Here is a 23134-nt window from a genome sequence, read left to right as displayed (position 1 = left end):
TCCACATTACTGTTTGAACTACGATCATTCACCCTGTAGCCCAAGAACGCTGCCTAGGGGTCGCACTCGACTCCACCCTCACATTCGACCTTCACATTCAAAACATTTCTAAAACTTGTCGCTTTTTTCTCTGCAATATACCAAAAATACGCCCTTTCCTCTGTTGCTCAACTGTTAAAACTCTGACTCAGGCCCTCATTCTCTCCGTCTTAATTAGTGTAACCTCCTGCTGTCCAGCCTTCCTGCCTCTCACCTGTCTCCCTAACAATCTATCCTAAATGCTGCTGCCAGAATCACTCTACTCTTTCCCAAATCTGTCTCAACATCTCCCCTCATGAAATCCCTCTCCTGGCTTCCGATCAAATCCCGCATCTCACACTCCATTCTTCTTCTCACTTTTAAAGCTTTATACTCTTCTGCCCCTCCTTACATCTCAGCCCTAATTTCTCGCTATGCACCATCCCGACTCTTGCGTTCTGCTCAAGGATGTCTTCTTTCTACCCCCTTTGTATCTATAGCCCTCTCCCGCCTTAAACATTTTCACTGACTGCCCCACACCTCTGCAATGCCCTTCCCCTCAGAACCCGACTAGCACCTCTCTATCCACCTTTAAGACCCACCTTAAGACACACTTGCTTAAAGAAGCATATGAATAGCACTGTGAATATTCTGAACACATGATACATAAACTTAGCCCCCTGCAGATGCACTTACCAGGACTCCCACCTACTGTCTCTGTACGTTCTCCCTACCTACCAATTAGACTGTAAGCTCCTCGGGGCAGGGACTCATCTTCCTTAATGTTACTTTTATGTCTAAAGCACTTATTCCCATGATCTGTTATTTATATTATCTGTTATTTATTTGATTACCACATGTATTACTACTGTGAAGCGCTATGTACATTAATGGCGCTATATAAATAAAGACATACAATACAATACCGTATAGCCGCTATAGTAACAATTGTTTTTTTATTTTTATGAGTTTTTTTCTACTAGTGTGCGGAAGCAGGGTCTCCTGAGGTTAACGCGTTGATTTCAGCATTGGGAACCCCTGTTTACCGAGATACAGGCTCTGTTATGGGCTGCCGATATCTCAGTGCAGGATTTAAATCCCACGGTTACGTGACACGGGAGATTCAAAGCACTGGGATACCGGCACCCCATAATGGGGCCTTTATCTCGGGAAGAAGCGGTCGCCGAGGCTGAAAATAATGCAGTTCAGCTCAGGAGACCCCCTACTCCCACACACTATTATCAAAATCAACTTTTTTATTGCAAGATCGCTTGTAAGTGCCATGCAGTTATCGCACTATTGGATTTATAGCGCGAAAGTACATATACAAAAAACAGGTCGGACGAAAGTGAATTTTTTCAATCGATTTTAAAAAAGTGGTGTTCATGCTTAGTGAATACCAGTTTTGGCCTCATGTCTTAGTGCGCAATAAATAAATGCATAGGGAACTATGCACTAATCACTGATAAGCCACTTATCGAGGCCTTTTCACCAATAAGGCCTACTGCTATTCAGTTAGCCCCGATAAGTCGCCGATAAAAGGCCTTTTCGGCAAATTTTTTTTCAGAGAAAAAAAAAAACACCAAACAAACAGCAACAATCCACTTATCTGCAGATTTTCAAACTTGTGTAATTGTAATAGCCTGATTAGCTTATCGAGGATATTCGCGGCTCTAGAATAGAGATTTCCTCACTGAAGCCGCGAGGGGGACTTAGAAAAAAAGATGCTTTTATCCTTTATTGGATTGATGCCGGGAGTCTCCTGAGCTGATATCATTAATATCAGCACCGGAGGCCCCCGGCATGAATCCCATGCATAACAAATATATTTACAGGCAAATCCATTACCTTAGCGGCTAACCGCTAAGGCAATGAAGGAGTTAAGGAACAACAGCAGCTTTATTGGTGGCAGAGGGGGTTAGTGAAACGGGTACTTGGCCCTTCACTCACCCCCTCTGCCCCCCAAAAACCATTACAATATTGTCACAGGAGACCAGGTTTATCAACATCTTTTTATACCGGGATTATTGATTGAGCAAAGCAAGGAGATAAAATAAATTGTAATTTATTTCAGGAAAAGACATACACACAATGTAACACAATTTACAGGATTAACACACTTACTGGGAACTGGGCTAATGAATAAATCTATCCTTTAAACGAAATTCACAAAAATGACTTCTGTAGGGGCCTTTTCCAATGAGAAAATTCTGGAACTGATTTCAGCATGCAATGCCAGGCGCGGCCGCTGTGTTCTTCAAAAGTGGGACTTACAGTAGCAGAATACTTGAGTCAAAATCTTTGTAGCCGGCTCGCATCTATTCATTACAGAGCATCTTTGAATTTGCTGCTATTGGTTTGGCACTTAGAATCTGCGCTCCTGATTGGCTGCAAGTCCCCTTATGAATTTCAGGGTCTCATTCACCAACCTCCGCAACCTATCAGAGCATGGGAATTCTCCTGCCAGCAATCACCGATTTGCCGGTATTGTAAATTTGGGAGGGCACCTTTTTTAATTCTGCAAAGGGGCACGTGCCAACCTGGCACCACTGCCTCTTTGCTTACTGAGCCCATTTGCTGTCCAGGCTCCACAGAGTCTGGGATCTGGCAAATGGTGGCCGGATAGCCCTGTGTTAGCCTAGGATGCGGGTACTCAAGCAGAACTGCTGAACCCCTCCAGTTCTAACGCCTTGGCATCCCTGAGACTTTCTAGTCTGTACTCCACACAGACCAATAGGCACCGAGCTTGGTAGCCAACTAGTCCCTCAAAATCCATGACTTGGAAATCCCACAGTTTATTCACAGGTTATCAGTACATATAACTATTAACCATGACCCTTTAATAAAATATACTGTTTCCTGTATCTTGTGTGATAAATGTGTAAGTCCCTATTCTGTTGTCAGGGATGTAGTGAGGGGATATACTGCTTACACTCACTAGCCTCATTCTTGGCACACATTAGAAAATACATTTTAAAACTTTTTACACACAAGAAATCACTCTCAGCTTTAGCACGTAGCTGGAACACACCCTGAACCCGTATCTCAGGTTCAGGGTACCTGGGCATGTATCTGGGCACACTTCCTTATGCTAGGAACCCCTCTTTATACTTGGGACCTGTGTATGGTTGCAGGTATACATTAACCCCTTCATGCCTTTACCTTTTCTGAATGATTGTCACGGGAGACCAGCACTTTTAACACCAAATTATCGGGATCATTGATTGAGCAAAGAGATACAATTATTTGTAATTTATTTCCACGAAATGACATACACACTATGATACACAATTACACTTGAAATACCCTTACTGGAATGGGGTAAAATGAAATATCTTGTTCCCAAAACAAAATCTTTGAAAACAGACAGAGGAGCAATTTCCGAGAAGAAAGATAAAAAGAAACAAAATGTGGGCAACCTAGTGAGAGGTGAAATTAATACCGTAACTATTAATCCTCTTTCAGCAATTGGCACTAGTGTTGATACAAAAAAACTGAAACAACAATTTCCCTATTTTATTAAACAATTCAATAGTTCACCTGCATTAATTAAAAAGGCACTATCCCGTCACTGGCATATTTTACAAATTGATCCCTTTCTCAATGAAGTTCTTTCCACCAAAACCCCTGTAGTTTTTAGAAAATCAAAGACAATAAAAACTTTTTTTGCACCAAGCCTCCTTAAAGGTACTTATAACTTTCAGAAAAAGGATTTAAGAGATACTTTGTGCATAATCGGCAATTATAAATGCAATAGATGCAAAATCTGTCTGAAAATGAAATCCAAAAAGATTATAAAATCCTGTGTTACTGGTAGTGAGTATCACATTAAACACTACAATGGCTGTCTGTCTACACACGTAGTTTGCGTGCTGCAATGCAGCTGCGGACTACAGTACGTAATCAGAACAAAGCGTAATCCTAAAATACGGATTATGGAACATCTGATGAATATTCAGAACATCCACAAGTTGGAAGAGGCATCAAAACCACTGACACATCTATTGTCCCATTTTAGGGATGTCCATGGATGCAGCATAGAGGGGGTTAACTATATGGGCATTGAGAGAATTAAGGAGAACATTAGAGCAGGGGACCATGATCTCCATATTGCCAGAAGGGAGCAGTACTGGATTTTTACATTGCAAAGTACATTTCCAGGAGGGTTGAATAATTACATAGAACTTACCCCCTTCATAAAATAGGGAGGTAATCTTCACTTACAGTATCCCCATTTAAAATTGGGCTAACACGCATATTGGCTTGGTCATTTGTTTTGAGTGTATGGGATATGTTTTCTACATATTTTCATGCACTTATCTATTATACTTATGGAACTTTCACCTATGGTTTATGCACGCAGTTACTTACACTTATGTGCGCGAGTGTGTGTCTATTTAGAGATTTTACATTCCTTTAGGATAGTAATTAACCGCTTTTTAAATCCAATATTTTTTTGGTTATGTATATACATATATGCATTATTTTTTGGTTATGTATATACATATATGCAGTGTTCGGCAAACCTATACATCTGCACGCCCTGGGCGAGTGGATTTAACATCATGGCGAGCTCCTATTGGCCCAAGTAACACACGTGTTGTACTAGGTGATACTAGGTGGCGAGTAGATTTTTTTGTTGGGCGAGTAGATTTTTTGGTGATTTGTCGACCACTGCATATATGTATGCATATAAACTGTATATATGTGTTTACATTTGTTCTTCTTTTCTGTTTTGTCTCTTCTCGGTTCCCCCCATTTTACTTCTTCTCTTTTCTTCTCTCCCCCCCCCTCCTTTTTCCCCTTCCCATTTACCTTTTTTTGTTGTGATGTCACAGTTTGTTTGTTTGGTTGGTATTGGAACTATGTTTTATGTATTTATCATTGTATTAATTGATATTGTTTTATATGCTTCTTTGTAGCACTCACATCAGATAAATTTCATATGATCTGTATTACAATGACGGCACCATCAAACTCTGCCATTGTAATTGTCCAATTGATCGATATAGAGATTATTATAATTTCTACTTGGGGTTTCTTATGAGATCTATAGACCCAATTTCTTGCAGGAAATTGGATTATATCTAAACACACCTGTGTGAGATAGTATATTAAAGCTGATGTGGATGCTTGCCACTCTTGCCTGATGAAGCAGATTAGTCTGGAAAAATGTTGTACTAAGTGCACTGTGGACACTGCATGCAAATCAACCCCTTGGCTAATTGCCACTTGGCTTGAGAAAGAGACTGTGAACTTGGGATACATGCACAAAACAGCACACGGCTGCGCGGTACTGCACATACCCGGAAGTAGCAGTGCAGAGCAAGACGGAGATACTACTCGATCCCAGTGCGCGGGATAGACTGTCTCTAGCTCGGTGTTGCTTCCCTTCTCGCCACAGGTGGGGCAGCATGGACTGTACCTCTTAAGAGCTCACTGGATAACAGATTCATTATATGTAAGTTGATAATTGTTATTTGTATTCACTTTTATTATAATATTATTCAACCTCGGTGCGCTCTGTGCTGTTTGTTTTCTATGACTTGTCTACCTGTGGAGTAATCCTCGGTGGATCTTCTCAATGCACAGAAGCAGCAAAAGGAAGGAGTTGTTTTACACCAGAGACTGTAGGATGCATGAGCGCGGATCAATAAACACCTTTGCTGTCCTCATCCACATCACCATCCTTGTCCTCCGTGGGCATCAAGAATTCAATAAAAAATACAATCTAATGGCCCCTAACCCCTTAATCACTTTAGTGTTTAGCTATCGCTATACTAATTAAGAGGTTAACCCACCCTCCCCCGCTAACCACCCACCCTACCCTGGGACACCACCCCGCTACCCATTGATTGGCACAGTGTTAAAGCAGGCCCATATAATATGGGCCTGCTTTAACACTTTAGGAATAAATGGGGAAGTCAAAAAATAACAGGCCCAAAATAAAACACATTACATAAAAAATATACACATTCCAAATGCCAATAAACCAATTGTTTGGCACAGTGATAAATCATGCCCATATAATATATGCATTTTATAACACTATCACAGTCAATGGTCAACCTAAAAAAAAAAAGAACCCCAACAATATCAAATTCAATCAAAAGAATCACCAAATAAACAACAATAACAAAGTAAACAAAAAAAATACCAGAAATCAATAAAGCAATAGCCAAATAAGCACCAGAATTAAAAATCAAAACACCAAAAAACCCACAAATAAATGAAAGAAAACTCCAAATAAACACCATTATTAAAAAGCTAAAGACCAAAAATAAACCACAATTAAAAAGCAAATACCAGAAAGTGTGTGCAGGGAGGAAGCAGGTGTCAATTCATATACTTTCGGCTTCAAACTACATGTCACTTGTAAAAGTGGATTACATCAGGCCAAATCTATCAATGGCTTATGCACATTTCGCCCAAACTCACAAGGGCATAGTCCCCCTCCAGATTTCACACCACGGATCAGATTTGACATGAAATCCCTGGATAGTCCACCTAGCATTTTATATCACGTTTGCCCATCTTTAAGGCTTAGTTTACCCTGTTATTATCACAGTGTCCTAATAAAGTTAAAGAAAGAGAGAGTCTCAGACTGTGCAAACCGTTGCTGAATGCATAGTAACATAATAGTGTATAAAATGAGGCAGTCAGAGAGAAACAAATCCATAATAACAAAACAATATACTGTCAATATTATTTTGTAGGGGTCCGACTTTGATAAAATCACAATCATCGTTATAAGAACCATAAAAGAATTATGCAAGGGATAGCTGTGAATGAATAATTAACTACTAAAAACTCATAGTACATTTGAGCTTTTTTCAGGTCATTCCAAAATGAAACATAATAAAAAAAAAATAGAATTCCTGGGAACTGGAGAAATGGATGAAAGTGTTCACCATCTTTATAATTGCCATGTTATTATTCACCTACTGTAGATGAAAAATTTAATGGGATAAATACATTCTGGGATCAGTGTCTGGGTGTCATATCACAAATGTGTTTCCAGTAGTTATACAAAGAAACAGGATGGGAACAGGGATGTAATCAAAATAATACATTGTACTGTAAGTCTACATACTGTTTCCTTTTTAATTGTATTAAAACAAATGTACTTTATTCAATTTTGCTGTACTGCACCAAAACCAAGTAAAGGGAAGGCAGTGTGCAGAATATTGCCCTCCTGGTTTCTTTGTGTAAGGGCAATGTCACTAGCGGCTTTGTTTACTTTAAGCCTTAAAGGCTGCTAACCGTGACCCACTGCTCTAAATTACAATAGGCATGTCTTCTGGCATCTATTTGAGTCTGTCCTCTGATGAAAAGCTTCCTTACCGAATATGAATATATATTCTCTTCATTTGGGCTACTCACCTTCCTAAATAAAGAATTGTTTCTTACCTCAGTAAATGAAGAATTCCATTGAATTGCACTGTCATTGATTAGGATTTGAGAACCTGGACTTCCAGTTGAATAAAAATGTCCAACTTGAATTTCTCTCACTGACTTGTTAGGCAGTATAATATAGTTTAGAATGTCAAACTTTGCAAAAGAGTTTTCCTCATCATCAAAGTATACTTCCTCACCCCCTGGGGTTTTGAAATGAACTTTTTTCAAGTAATAGTTTACCTAAATAGAAAGAAAAAACAAATATGTTGCAGGACAATGATTATGTCCTCAGCTTCATAGTCTTACCCACAGTGATTACATTTGATCATTGTTCAGTTGGATATTCTATAAATCTTTCATGTACAGCCGCGGCCCCTTTTATTCTCCAACATCTCCGAATTTTTTCGGGGATTTTTTCCGAATGCTACGCACTTCACCGCACGTCAACACGTTCATACCGCATTCATACTCATTCATGATGCATTCATGCCGGCGTCACCCGCGGTTGATGTGTTTATTGATGTGTTTATTGATAATGGTTCGGATTTAATTGGTTGCAATTCTTCGCATATCCGCCAGGTGGCAGATATTCATGAATTGTAATGCGCATGCGCTTCAGTAATGTGTCGACTTGCAGGTGGTTAAAAAACACAACAGTGGTCCATTGTAAATTGGCCTTGGTACTGAAGAAGTTACAATAATGTATCAATTTAGGCTTTTCATATTAAAAAATACATGCACAGTGTCTGGTGTTTTATTGTCCTGAGAGTCCCGAAATGAGTGCACCACCGCAGTCCATGTTCCAAAAACCTGACAGAACGTACGCTTATTTAATATGGGCCGCGATTAATGCAACAGATGATAAGATGGCAACAGTTGGTCAACTTTATCAGTATTTTATCGAAAACTATGACTTTTACAGATTTTTACCAGATGCTCATGTGTGGAGGCGTGCAATAAGGAAAAAGTTATGTATCGATCCGTGTTTTTTTCGTATTGATCCCGGTGTTATTGGAGGGTATTGGTGTGTATCACCAGATTTTTCCCGTATCTTTGATCATGGAGACTTCAAAAGGCGAAAGGTCATGTTAAAACGAACTATGAAATGTCAGTCGCTGGCAAGCAATGCGCCAGCGACAGCGCCAGCTTCCAAAAACGGTCCGACCGTCAGTGAAAACCTGGTGACTGGCAACCCTTGCTGTCTGTCCCCGCCCGGATACCTGCAGCCTGAGCCGGATTTCGTGTACAGATTCCAGCAAGCTTGCATGTACCAAAGCGATTTCCAAGCTGTCAAGTACAGGTGTAGTAGTCTCGCTGACCCCTGTCAACTACCTGTAAAATCGAGAATACAGGACTGGCAGTGGCTCGGCGCCAGCTGATTGGCAAAGTCTATGGTGAGTAATGTTGCCATATTTTATTCTGTTTTTTAAATATCAATATCAATGCACAGTCAAGCGATTTACCTGTAAGCAATATCATTGTCTGAGCAGCTTCTACAGTAGATACTGCACAATTGGTGGAAAGCTAGGCGCATGCGCATTGGAACCTTCTTGAAATGCATATGCGTGTCATCACATCGACAGTAGGCGCATGCGCATGTGAACAGGAGATGCCCCCCGAGAAAATTATTGTGGGAACTTCTTTAGGGACTGCCTGACCATTACAGTAAAACTTTATCATCTCATGCGGAAAATGGCAAATGGAGGGATTTCGATGGATAATATCGCTTTGTGTAAAAATGACTGCACATTGCTGAATCGGATTTAAAAAAACCCTGTACCGAAGTCTACAGTTTAGTGGCCATTGTTATTGATTAGGATAGAATACTGTAACTGAGTGCTTCATAGAAAACCTGAACCAGTATGCTGTTGTTTTCAGACCATATACAATACTTTTTTATATATAAATACTGTATAATAAACCCGAAAAATAAAAAGTATGCATTTATTTTACATTTATTCCCGTACATATGTGTATTCTATACCCATACAGCATGTATTGTTTTAATACTCTTATGATGTACAGTACTGAGCATGCCTACAGTATACAGTACTGTACTGTACAGTATGCCTGGACAGTACTGTATGTGCTAGAAACACTATATTTTGTTACAGTATAAAAGGAGACAATGGAACAATTTAAAACAAATCAACATTTTCTGTTATTGGTGGAGTAAGTACAAAAACATTTATTTACAAATACAATTTAAAAACATTTAAAGTGTACAGCAATTCAAAATATTAAAAGGTGTATGGTTTACTGCTAGTGAAAACATTTATGTACAGAAAGTCAAAACATTTACAGTAGGTTGGTGTACAGAACAGTCAGTCAGGCCTGCACAAATCCAGTTCTCGAGGGCCGCAAATAGGCCCGGTTTTCAGGATAACCTTGAAAACCGGGCCTGTTTGTGGCCCACGAGGACTGGAGTTGTGCAGGTCTTGTGTAAGTAAAAACATTTCTTTATTAATACAAGTTAAAACACGCAACATCTCCTTTATTAAAGTACAGAAAGTCAAAACATGTACAGCACAACAGTATGGTGCTAGTAAAACAAATTCTTTATTAATAAAATTTAAAACACGCAACATCTCCTTTATTAAAGTACAGAAAGTCAAAATATTTACAGTAGGATGGTATACAGTACAGTAAGTCAGGCCTGCACAACTCCAGTCCTCGAGGGTCACAAACAGACCCGGTTTTATCCTTAAAACTGGGCATGTTTGTGGCCCTCGAGGACTGGAGTTGTGCAGGTCTTGTGTAAGTAAAAACATTTCTTTATTAATACAAGTTAAAACAAGCAACAAGTCAAAAAATAAACAACAGTTGAACAGTCATGCAAATTCAATCTCCACCAGATTGTTCTCCCAGGGCCGATGCCTTGTATGACGCAAAATGCCCTTAATGGAGTCTCGAACGATTTTCATTAAAGGATCTGAAATTGAAAAATAGCACCGCAATTCCTCCACAATAGTCCTTCTTAAAATTTCAGGAAGCGCCCATTTTTCGCAATTTCCTTCGTAGTTGACATTTTTGGCCTACCCGCAGTACACCAAGTAGGACACGTGATGCTTAAAAATTAGTACAGCCCTGCTTCCTATCGCTAGCAAGCTACTACTCTGTGCTGTGTCACCTGTAGGCTTGCAGGGTCTGAGTCTCTGCCACAGAGAGCCTGGGGTTTGCGCAATAAGTAACCCGGGTGCAGCGCCTCCACCTACGACAGCTCCCACCAACAGGGGAGTGGTTCTTCGCAGGACGTATATACAATAAATACTGACACACAGCCAATTACCGTAACCAACTTTGTTTACTCTTATATCCAAGTTCTCAATGCGTACACAACATAACATCCCCTGAACCCTTACAACATACCCCGTCACGGCGGGCATTAATACTGTCTTGCGCCTCGGCGGACGCTACCACATTCATGCGCCACGGCAGATGCCCACAATCCCCGATCCCTCCACCGGGTGATCCCACCCTGTGTCCAACTCCCCAACACAGAACCGTCCAGTACTTCACCGATAGCCGCTATGTGTGTTTATGGGTGACTGCGCAGTCACAGTGTCCCGAATGAGTGAATGGTACCATTGGGGCCCTTGCTGAAATACCTGCCGAGCACTCCAGTACTCAACCCGCCACGATCTTCACAAAGGGTCTCGGCACGTCGATACCTTCCTTTCGCTCTCTCTCTCTCTCTCTTATCCAGGGCGATCCCACCCGGACTCCAGAAACACCACACAGGGTCTGAGTGTTACGCCGGTACTGCCCGCAGACCAGACCCGTCCCCTGTGCTGAGGTGGGACGTAGGGATACACGCACTCGCAGCAAAGGGAGCGCGTCCGGAGTGTGGTGTTAGTGTTACCAGGCCAGGTATAGTAAGGAAGACAATACTTGCCGGTACCGGTAGTAGAGGAGGAGTAGTTATTGCCGTTGCCAAGATCAGGGATTGGAGAGTAGCGGATGGTCGAAGGTATAAGCCGTGTTACAGGGATGCCAGAAGTCACGAAGTCCAAGAAGAGCCGAAGTCGAGAGCAAGAGAGGGTAGTCGTCCAATCCACATCAATACCTGAGGAGTCACTGAGAGAGTAGTCAAATGCTTCCATACAGAACTATGTCGAGTGACGAGTGATGGGAAGCACAGGCATAATAAGGCTGGGCAGGCCAATGGGAAAAGGGGGCAGGCCTGGAGGACTGCAAGGAGTCCTCCCTGATAGGAGGGTGGTGTTACAGCCCAGCTGAGAGTAATCATTGATTTGCATGTAACTGTGTGATGCTTGGGGGCGATGCCTCACTGCAGGGGCAGTGGTTAAAAGTGCTCTGTTAGGCGTGTGCTCTGTAAGCTGGGAATGCATGCACATAACGTCTGGGGCTGGCGTGCGTGTGTGCGTGGATTCGGTGACTGACGCGCGTATGCGCATGGGGTCAGAGACAGATGCACGTGTGCGTATAGAGCGCGGAGCTGGGGACACACGCAGAGGCTGCGGTTCAAGAGGCACCTCTTCGGCTGGTGCAATCCTGTGATAGCGAGGAGCCAGAGTGCCAGTGGCAGACAACGGAGGTATGTGGGAATTGCGCTGCAGACGTTTGGATGCCTGAGTACCGACGGGAGGTGAGTAATGGTTGCGCTGACGGCGCTTAGACATCCGATTACTTACACTGAGCCCAGACCTCCCGCTCAACTGTATAGTCCCGAACAAGGTCTACAATTACTAGGGGAACAGGAACCTCTCTAGGGCGCTCCCTGGCTCCGCTTGTCTCTATGATGACTTAGAGCTAACTGGGCCTGGGGCACACAGCCTATGCCAGGGGCGGCTAAACCTCCCCTACACCAACACTCCGTCTCCTCTCCTACACGCTCACTCCCTACGTGCGCGCAACCACCTCCGTTTATCTTCTCCCATGCACGACAATCCCCGCGGGGCTGCTGGGTCAAGGATCTGCCCCCTCCCCCCAATCTGTGCTTCCCTCGTTCGCGGGCTTTTGTAACAATTGTGCAGGTGCAACCTCCCGCTCTTTCGGGGTAAAACAGGGGTCACGGCTAGATTAGCATGCCATACTTCTGGGGTAAACCAGCACTCATCACCATATACTTCTCCCTGAGTGCCGGTGGCTGCTCGCACAGGATGATGTCGGGCACCGTATCGATGCAAGCGTATATAAGTTTGATTTTGGGAGTGGGTGTGCTTCTGGGAGCGGGTGTGCTAGTGGCGGCGGGCGAGGGTTGGTTGTCTGGGAGGAAGCTTTCCTCCTGTCTTGGTCGCCATGTTGTCTTCTAGCGTGGTCTTGATGGGGTTGTCCTGTTATCCTCCTCGTCAACGGCATACATGTACCCAAATTCTTCTGGTGGAGGGGGTGCGCTTGGTGTTGGAAGGTGGTCGAAAGTCCCATTCATCACATCCATTCCACCCTCCTGCTCTGGTGTCGGGGATACAAGGGCATGAACACCGAGCAAATTATGTATCCCCGCTATGTCAGTCTCTATCTTCTCCATCCGTTGATCCATCTTCTCCATCCGTTGATCCATTTTTAGCATGGTCTCTAAAAGAAGATCTATCTTTACCAGCATAGTAGAGTTCCCAGGGATATCGACTCTTAACCCATTCAGCATGCGTTCTAACGAGCTGGGTCTTGTGCATGGAGTGCTGTGGACATCTGGGTGGATGGGTGCTATGGAGGATGAGAAGGGGGTTCCCTGGAGAGAAGCGGCAGCATTGTCGAATAAGAATGGAGGAGGTGACCTGTGGATTTCCGGGAGAGAAGCGGCAGCATCATCGAAGAGGGATGGAGAAAGTGACCTGTGGATTTCCAGACGAGAAGCGGCAGAGTCATCTAAGCGTAATGGAGAAAGTGACCCGTGGATTTCCGGGAAACCAGCGGCAGCGTTGTAGACGAGTAGTGGAGAAGATGGGCTGTGGGTTTCCGGGAGAGCAGCGGTAGCGTCGTGGACGAGTAGTGGAGAAGATGTGCTGTAGATTTCTGGGAGAGCAGCGGCAGAGACGTTGATGCGTAATCGAGGAAGTGGCCTGTGGGTTCGATGGGTTGGCTGCCATTTGTTTGCCTTGAGTGAACATCACCGAATTTCTTCTTGACATAATAAGGCTTATGTGTATTAAAAACCTTAGCCTTTGGGGTCAGCAGAAGGTTTTCTTTATTAGCCTTAGCCTGTCGCTTTGGCCTTGGCTTGGAAACGGCTGCCGCCTTTTGCATTTTCTGTGTGATAGGCACGGTAGAGGCGAGTGGCTTTCTGTGTCTGTCGAATCTGGGTTGATCCATAGAAGCAGATGGCACAATGCAGTATCTGGACAAGGGCAAGTTCAGATAAGATCATTGAGTGGTGGACTATGCAAAGTGTGTAACCTTTTATGCATCGCGACGAGGTACAGGTGCTGAAAGTGGGCTTACTCTAATGTGAGTCATTAACGTATAAATACACCATCCATTTTGTGGATTCACTGCACATTGAATACACATCGACTGAACATAGAATATACATTCTTGTGCTTGTATTTCTTTCTTCTCACAGCTATGCCTGTTATAAAGATTTCAAAGGATCTCAGCATGAGAATTAAGATGTACAAAAGCGGACAACAAATTGCAGATATATTCAGGGCCACGAATGCACATGGTCCTATTATTGCACAGATTGCAGCGCCAAAAACAGAAAGCTCCCGGCTTGTGTAGGCGGTTCCATGCCAGGTCTTCCAGTCCAAGGGTGACCGGTGTACCAGGAGCATGGATCACGTAAAAGTCCAGGGTTTCCTTGTAGGAATAAGAAGAAAGGGTGATGGGGCCAGTCTCCAAGGAGATATATGCCGGGGTGAGCGGACGATTGTCTATCCCGACCAAGGCAATGGGAGACTTCTTCTTAAAGAGTGGAATCTAGTTCTGTTCAGAGAAAATCTGGTCCACGAAGTTCCCTCCTGCGCCGGAATCGATAAATGCTGCTGTGGAGGTGCGGAAGGTAGGACCAGATAGAAAATGGTCAATCTTTTTGGAAGTTCCTTCCTGGAAAGGGGACAAAGAGATCTAGCACCCAGGGAGAGCCCCTTCATACTCACTGGGCTTGGTCGTTTACCGGACATGGTGGAGATTCATGGGTAAGTTGCTTGGAAGACCCGCAATGGTAACACAAGCCTCCGGTTGGGCGCCATTGTTGTGAGGGTAGCCGAGGATGCTTGACTCTGAGTCCCGTGGTAGTAGAGAACCTAAAAAAAGGGCACAGAAGGGCGTAAACCGGGGTAGCTGGCACTGAGCGCAGCGTACCTGAAGACGCTGATCCATACGAATGGCTTGAGAGATAAGGTCCTCCAGAAGTCCTGGCCTGGGTTGTGAAGCAAGTTCGTCCTTCACAGAATTCGATAAGCCTTGCCAGAAGACAGAGACTAAAGCCTCCTGATCCCATCGTGTCAGCTGCTATGTTCCTGAATTCCAAGGCGTATTGGGCCACAGGCCGACGTCCCTATGAAAGCTGAAGCAGGGAGTCAGAAGCAATTTCTTGACGTGTGGGGGTATCGAAGACCTGTTGAAATTCTCGTCTAAAGGCTGCGTAATCTCGGGTGATCTCGGGTCGCAGTTCTCAAATTGGAGAGGCCAATGCCAGCGCTTTACCTGTGAGTAGGCTGTAAACATAACCACCTTTTTACGACCAGTGGAATACTGTTGCGGGGCCATCTCAAACGGGATCTTGCATTGATTGAGGAAACCACGACAGGCGTGCGGATCCCCTGCGTATGGCTTCGGGGCCAGAATCTTAGGACTTGGGGATGATATGGATACCGGTTCTGCCTGCACCAGAGGTGCAGCCATAGATGGTGCCTGAAAAGTAAGGTCCTGTACCTGTTGGGTGAGGAGAGCCACTTGATCCATTAGGGCCTGGATTTGTTGATACATGGCCGTTATCATGGAGGCCAGATCAGTCTGGTCTGCGTATTGTGGGCCTGACATAATGTTACGCCGGTGCTGCCCGCAGACCAGACCCGTCCCTATGACTGAGGTGGGGATGTATACGTGCATGCAACCGCAGCAAAAGGAGCGTGTCCGGAGTGTGGTGTTTTAGGCGTTGCCAGGCTAGGTGGTGATAGCTTTTGCAATACTTGCCGGTTCCAGTAGAGAATAGCCATAGTCGTTGCCATTAGCCAAGGTCAGGGATTGGAGAATTCCGGAAGGTCGTTGTCCAGGCAGGGGCCTATAGCCAGAGATTGCCGTCCGCCAAGCCGAGTCGTGACCTGAGTGAATGCAGAGAGAAAGTGCCATAGTAGACATCCGCAAGCGGAGACTACATCGAGCAATGAGTGAGTAGCAGGACAGGCAATATAAAGTGCGGCAGACCAATCAGAAGCGGGGACAGACCTGGAGGAGTGCGTGGAGCTGTCTTGGATAAGTCCCCTTGATTGGCAGGTAGGTGAATAAGTTTGGTCTGGGGAAATAGCCTGTACGTCAGTTGGGGGTGTGGTTTCACTGCTAGTGCAGTGAATAAATTATCTTCACCCGGCGCTAGCTGTCCACGCGCGCCCGGGACAAATGGCCGCCGCATGAGAGAGAGGCGGCCATGGAGCAGAGGCGGACCGCCGGAGACGGCGGGGAAACCCCAGGGCAGCGGGAGATTACGGCGCCGGCGAGGGGGACGCACCATGGCAGCAGCAGGAGGTAAAGGAGGTGAGGAGGGGTCGCGCTGTGAGCGCCGCGATCCCCGAATCCTCACACCCTGTCACCTATCTTTTGTTGAAAATATAAAAATAAACAGGTTGCATTGTAATGTTGTTTTCTGTATCACAATAAGAAAACAGTATGTAAAAGTTGGGCTCTAAAAAATATTTTTTCGTGGTAGGTGTGCTATAGGTTCGGGGGGGGGGTGCGCTATATGGGCGGGGGGGGGGGCCCTGCTCCTTTCATTTGTCCTTGGCCCCATGATTTCTGTTGGTGGCCCTGACTATGGGTACTTGATTTGTAATCAGTCCCAGTATGTAGCTATGTCCAGGTGTTATTTTATTTTTATTTTACTGGTGTGGGTGTTTGCACTTTACATCACTCTGTAATATCTACTGTGGTTGACGTAGCTGTCGCCAATGCCCTGAATATAGATTAGGGCTCCACTGTTAAGAAGTTGAGGTGTTATAATTATTTCAATTGACTGTGGGATATTCAAGAGACGTCCTGTCATTAGTGAACGTTGTAATTCACTGCCATGTATTTCTACTATGGGTACTGGATTTGCAATCAGCCCCAGTATGAAGTTATGTTTATGTTTGATTTTATTAATTTATATAATACTCGTGTGGGTATTTTCACTGCACATCTACTGTGTGTGACGCAACTGTCGCTAATGCCCTGAATATAGATTAGGGCTTTACAGTGTAAGTAGTCCAGGTGTTTAATTATTTCAATTGACTGTGGGCTACTTAAGAGACGCCCTGCCATTTGTGAACGTTGCTGAACCTGATGAAGTATTGCGAGATACGAAAGGCGTAGTTCGGGCAACGTTCACTGTCCTGGCTCCTGCTGACCACCGTAGCGCTTCGTCATCACTACCCATCAGCTCTGTGGACCGTACGAAGTATAAAGAGTAGCTTCTAGTGAGACGCAGCCCGGACAAGTCAGGAGCACTGCTGCTTTTTTACATGTGAGTGCCTTGTTACTTATGTATTGCGATTTAATTAAACTTTGTACTTTAGCCATACCATCTGGGCATTCTCTACCCTTTTTGACATCTGCTGCATCACAAGGACTTATCTCCCAGCACTATAATACCACTGTACACACAGAAGGATGCGACGATAGACTATCAGTGCCCAAGACACCCTGTGTGGTTCTGACTCACACATGGCCGTGTGAGTCCCTATTTCTTATATTTTTTTCCCATCACCCCTGACTATTCCCCTATTTTAAGGGTGGATCGTATTGTGACTTGCACTTTATTGGGTTTGTGTGTCATTCCTCACCCATCCCCAGCCTTTTGGATTGCATGCTGATATTATTACACCAGCTGTCGATACCAGGAATACTTATAGTATTTTTACCTTTCCTTTTTTGCGCTCGCCTACTCTCCTTCTCACTATCCACTGAGGATCGCTGGGACAAAACTCCTTGGGTCGAGCAGCAGTATCTACGATGGGCCAGTATTATCTATATTACTCTTTGCCCTACTCCATCCATCTGTACATCATATCAGACACATTAGAGTATACGTTTCTCTCCAGAGGGAGCTTTGTTGGAGCGCACTAGTTTCTTTCCACTATTTTGCATCAGGGGCAGTGGCAGATTTCTGCCGCTTCTGTGATTCCTGCCAGCGAGTGGGTAAGGTAGATGATCAGGTGAGGGCACTCCTTAACCCGTTACCGGTAATTGGGGAACATTTCCAGAGGGTAGCTATGGACATGATCCCCATTTGGTCAAGCAAGCATTACATACGTTGGTGGATTTTGCCACCCGGTACCATGAGGCTGTACCCCTTTCCACCATCGATGCTAGGGCAGTGGCAAAAGCATTACTTGTGATTTTCACTAGAGTAGGTTTCCCTAGTGAGATTCTAACCAATCAAGGGTCACAATTCATGAGTGTCCCAGTGTCTCTGGGATGCTTGCGAGGTAAAGCACCAGCGCATGACCCGTTACCGCCCCTAGACCAATGGGCTATATGAGAGGTTCAATGGTACCCTGAAGCAGATGCTTTTAGCATTTATAGAAGTAGAAGGGATGGGCTGGGAGATTCACCTACAGCACTTGCTATTTGCATACCGAGAGGTACCGCAAGAATCTACAGGGTTCTCTCCCTTTGAGCTGCTATATGGTCGCAGGTACTGGGACCTCTGAACCTATTCTGTGAGGGATGGGAAGGGGAGACTACTAATACTGATGCTTCTGTGCTTCTGTATAAGCAGATCTCAGAGACCGGTAAGAAATACTTTGATTCTATCTCCTGATTGGCGGCACCAAAATCCTATCTGTATACTCTGCAGCCAATCGCTACGTGGGACACAAATATTCCGCCTATAGCAAGGTTGCCCACAGTTCATGGAGCCGGGCAGAGGGCTTCAGGGTTTGCTGCGGGCATGCACGAATTCCACACCTTTGCCACTTAGCATACGTACCTAGCCAAGTCCACTTCCCTGGCGACATCTTGTCTACCTTTCCCCGGACACCTGGACATATGCTAGGGGAAAGCTGTTTACATCTTCCCCTCCCCACTTAACACTTTAATATGCCAGTTCTTTTGTTAAATCCGGGCTTGGTCAGACATTCTGGGGCCATCCCAGCAAGATGCCTTAGAAGTCAAGGTTAACTTATACATGACTCACTCGCAAGAATGTCCTGCCATATAGCTTTTGATAACTGTACTTGTGAATCAAGTGTTTCCGCTATAACGCCCTGCTTGAAGGAAAACTCTCTGGCTCTGAAAATATAAATACACTTAAAAGAAGGGGACTTTCATTCATGACTTTCCATAAAAGTTTATAAAAAGTAAAATATGACCGTGTTAATGATTAACCCCCAGCCGTGCTCATAGCAAAATTTGCAGTGCTAGGACGTTCCTAACCAAAATTTGCTCAATGCCTATGCGCTATGGGAGATGCTGCTGGCAATTCAAAAACGTTTTTTCTTTCTTCGTTCTGCGGGGGAAACACTGGTGCACTATTCATAATGGATACATAACTGTTGCAATACTGCAGAGCTGACGCTCTATATTTCCCCAATATGACTCAGGGGTACCCAGCCGGGCATAAAACCTTTATTTACTGGCCTGGGTACACCCTCACTGTCACTCTAAGAAGGATTGGACCACCCGGTTCTGTGTGGACTACCGGCAGCTCAATGCAAGAACGGTGTCAGATGCTTATCCCATGCCCCACATGGACGAGCTGTTAGATGAGCTCACGGGGGCAAGATATCTAACGACACTGCATATGTGCAAAAGATACTGGCAGATCCCACTGACCCAGGAGGCTAGGGAGAAGTCAGCATTCATTACTCCAAATGGCCTTTAGTGATGCAATTTGGGATGAAGAATGCCCTGGCTACCTTCCAACGCCTGTCAATAGGTTGCTGGAAGGAATGCAAAGCTTTGCAAGGACATACCTGGAGGACATTGTGGTTTTTAGCGGGTCATGTGATAGTCACCAAGTGCATGTAGCAGTGCTTCTGAGCAGAATTAGGGCAGCAGGGCTTACATTGAAACCCACCAAGTGTTTAGAAATATGGCGGAGGAATTGTACCAAGGGCACAGGGTGGGTGGAGGGCATCTCAAGCCTGAGCCACCAAAGCTGGAGGCTATAGTGCAGTGGCCAGTTCCCAAAACCAAGAAGCAGGTTATGGCTTTTTCCGGCACCGCAGGCTACTATAGGGAGTTTGTCCCACAGTACAGCGCTGTGGCTAAACCCTTGACAGACCTGACACAGGAGCGACTCCCAGTTCTGGTAGCCTGGTCTCCTGTCTGTGAAACAACGTTTCAGGCACAGAAGACAGAGCTAGCCAGCGTGAATTTCCTGGCTGCCCCATACTATTCATAAAAGTTTTTGGTACAGACCAATGCCTCGGATTACGGTATTGGTGCTGTACTCAGTAGAGTGGGGGAACAGGGGGGAGAGCATCCTGTGGTTTACCCGAGCAGGAAACTGCTGCCCAGGGAAGTTGCTTATGCCACCATTGAAAAATAAATTTTGGGAATGATCTGGTCATCCCACCTTAGGCTAGGGACCCAGGACTGTTCTGGGGATTACATAATCCCCCCTGTCCTTTTTACTTTTCCAGTTTGTGCTGAAGCAGGGAACCTTAGCGGTGAGCCGCAAGAACATTTCCAGGGTAGGATTTTGCCGGAGCATTGTGAGAATCTTACCTGATTCCCAGGTACATCTTTGTAGTATCCCATAACTTGGGAACCCCACTATATAGCAAAAAACCACCCTCAAACTCACAGCCTTGCAAGCTCTGCTGCCCAGGACACCTGGAAAGGCAAAAACACATAAATATTGAATGGTCGCATAATTTATACACAGTCTCAGTGATGCATACACGACATTTGTGTCCAGGAGCCGACACTCTAGGACTTTTACACATGGATCAGGGGTAACCAAGTGGTCTTACCCTTTATTATTGAGTCTGGTTACCCCCTCACCATCATACCTCCACCTTCAAGATAAAGGCTTTGTTGCGACCGCCCGGCCGGCGGTTGAACTGGCTGACACCTCTTGAGGCTGCTGCCTCACTTGGACTGTCCTGGCGCAATAGTCAAACCGCATTGCCATGCTCGCTTTTTTTTTGTCATCTACCTGTCCAAACCCTACTGCACCGACACACTTTATTCGAGCAAATACCCAGTATGTACCTGGCAGATACCTGGAATGCGCCGCTCCTCACCTCTGACAAGCCCCGTTGCATTTGCCTTCCCAGCCTGGGTTCATGCCTGGCTGACGGGCGGCTGATCTGTTAAATGGTAATGATTAGGATTTAATAGGCTGCAATGTTACGCGTGTCTACCAGATGGCATAAATTCATGAATTGTAATACAGTATATATATATATACTGTGCAGTATTGCAGCCAGTGGGAATAAAATGCTTCAATCCCTGCCTGGAAAATAACCCAATGCACTCGGGCAGAAAACAGTCACAAACCTCAATACACCCGGGTATACCCGAATTCGTGGGACTAGCCGAGCTCGAATAAAGTGTGTCGCCAGTGTATATGGAACTGTAGACCCCTACTCTCTATACAAGAGCCCGTGGTGCCATACGTACCGATATGACCACTGTCCGAGGCATACTCGGACGCCCGGAGTCTCATGCCCTCCAAGCTGGGATCAGACCTCACCACTTCCCTGAATTGTGTCTCAAATTCTAGTCAACCACCCTTAGTCTCTAAGTCGGGGGGAACAGGAACATGTAAAAGGGAAGATAAGGCAGAATCTTGTCGTGACTCCGCCTGGCTTACCTGCCTGGTCTCCTCGGAGACCCCAGGAACTGTTAGTCCCAAATGCAGGTGGAAGGCAAAATCCTCAAGTGTTATTCCCTTGCTCTGGCTCCTACTAATTGCTGCAACAGGAGCCAGTTCCACCATAAAAATGCAAGTAACATGACCAAGGTCATTATAAAGGAGGATCTCAGTATCTAACCTGGGCAATAACCCAACTCCCTCATGCCACGTCTGACACCCCAATAAAGGAATACCCGGGCAACCTGGATGGACTGCGGCCCTCCATCTGACACGGTCACCTGCATCTGGTACCCGGGAGCAGATTCTCTGGTCTCACCAAATCGGGTCGGACCAGATAACAGTGGCACCGGAGTCGAGCAAGCCGGCTGCTTGGTAATCTTAGATGGTCACGGTCACGATGGACGGAACTTATCAACAATTTTATATTTTGGGGAACTAGATTGAGCACACAAGTTAAGCAAAATAAACTGACATTTATTTCCTTAATAGTCAGACCTACGACAACCTTAGAATATACTTGACAAAACACTTACTGAGGGAGAGAACGGGATAAAATGTCCAGAAGTGAAACAAAGCAGCGGAATACTGTCTTTTAAAATGCAGTCCTTTTGCGAGGGGCGCAAATTGCCAGCCCAATAAGTCTGTGAATATTGCAAAGTTCATTCTGGGTCATTGGGGTTCATTAGATAACCCCTAGCACTAACGAAATCCTGAAGCAGAGTTATGTCCTTAGTTCCGATGTAATTAACTCGTTGCGTTCGGGAATCGTTTCTGCTGCTCTTATCCGCTTGTAGAAGCAAAGTGGAAATTTGTTCACATTGTAAAAGAAAGGGAAAGACAACAGGGATAGCTTGGGGAGCATGTACAGTATATAAGGTCTGCTAGCATATCCACAACGTACCCGCCCAATCCCCTTCGTGGGAATCTCCATCCCACCAATCTCTATCTTGCCCACAGTTTGCAGTGTGGGCACTACCGGGATTTCCGGTTGATACAGCGCCTGTGCAACTGACACCTGGGCTGCTTACCATATGGGTACTCCCCTTTTTACCTGGCATCTCCCAGGCTAGGAGTTGGACCCAAGGTGTGAACAAGCCCCGATGACTAACAGGATCTCCCATTCAGCGAGCATCCCGGCTAATTCACACATCCATCTCTGGGGGCTTTCATTTGCAACACTCCCCTAGACTCATAGGCTCATGGGTGTTAAAACACTTGGTCACTGTATGCATTACAAAGGCAAGTAGAAAAAACCTCATCCTGCCTGTACATTAAAAACTGCAGCCAGAAAGATACTTTATAAAAATATATGTTCTACTTGTCCTAAAGTTATATTTTTGATATGTGTGTGCTTGGTGTGTTACTCTGGGGCAGCACACCAAATTTCAGGGTGCTTGTCCATTCCGTTCCCGAGTTAGGGCTTCTCCTTGAGCTGGCAACGCTGGGCTATGGGCTTCTCACGTCAATTGACTTGCGGTTAACCGAGTTCCCACGTCAATTGACCGAGTTCCCACGGCAATTGCCAGCCACCTTTCAAGTTACGCTACTAACTGGGACGGGATACATTGTATCTGGTAACCACTTGAGACTGAAAACCGCAACCCTTTGAGTCAATTGACCTCGCGGTTGCGAGTTCAAGCCTCAGTAATGGATACCTATGTACCTCAATGGAACAAAGAGACCGCGCCACGCTTCTCCAATTAACTTGCAGTTTGACTCTAGCAGTGGCATCTTGTGTCCAAACCCAGTAATGCAGGTATACAATGCAATACATTACCGCAGGCCTATACAATC

The sequence above is a fragment of the Ascaphus truei genome, chromosome 4 (assembly GCF_040206685.1).
Source record: "Ascaphus truei isolate aAscTru1 chromosome 4, aAscTru1.hap1, whole genome shotgun sequence".
In the NCBI taxonomy this organism is placed as follows: Eukaryota; Metazoa; Chordata; class Amphibia; order Anura; family Ascaphidae; genus Ascaphus; species Ascaphus truei.
The sequence above is the reverse complement of the archived record's forward strand: the minus strand, read 5'-3'. Positions refer to the sequence as shown.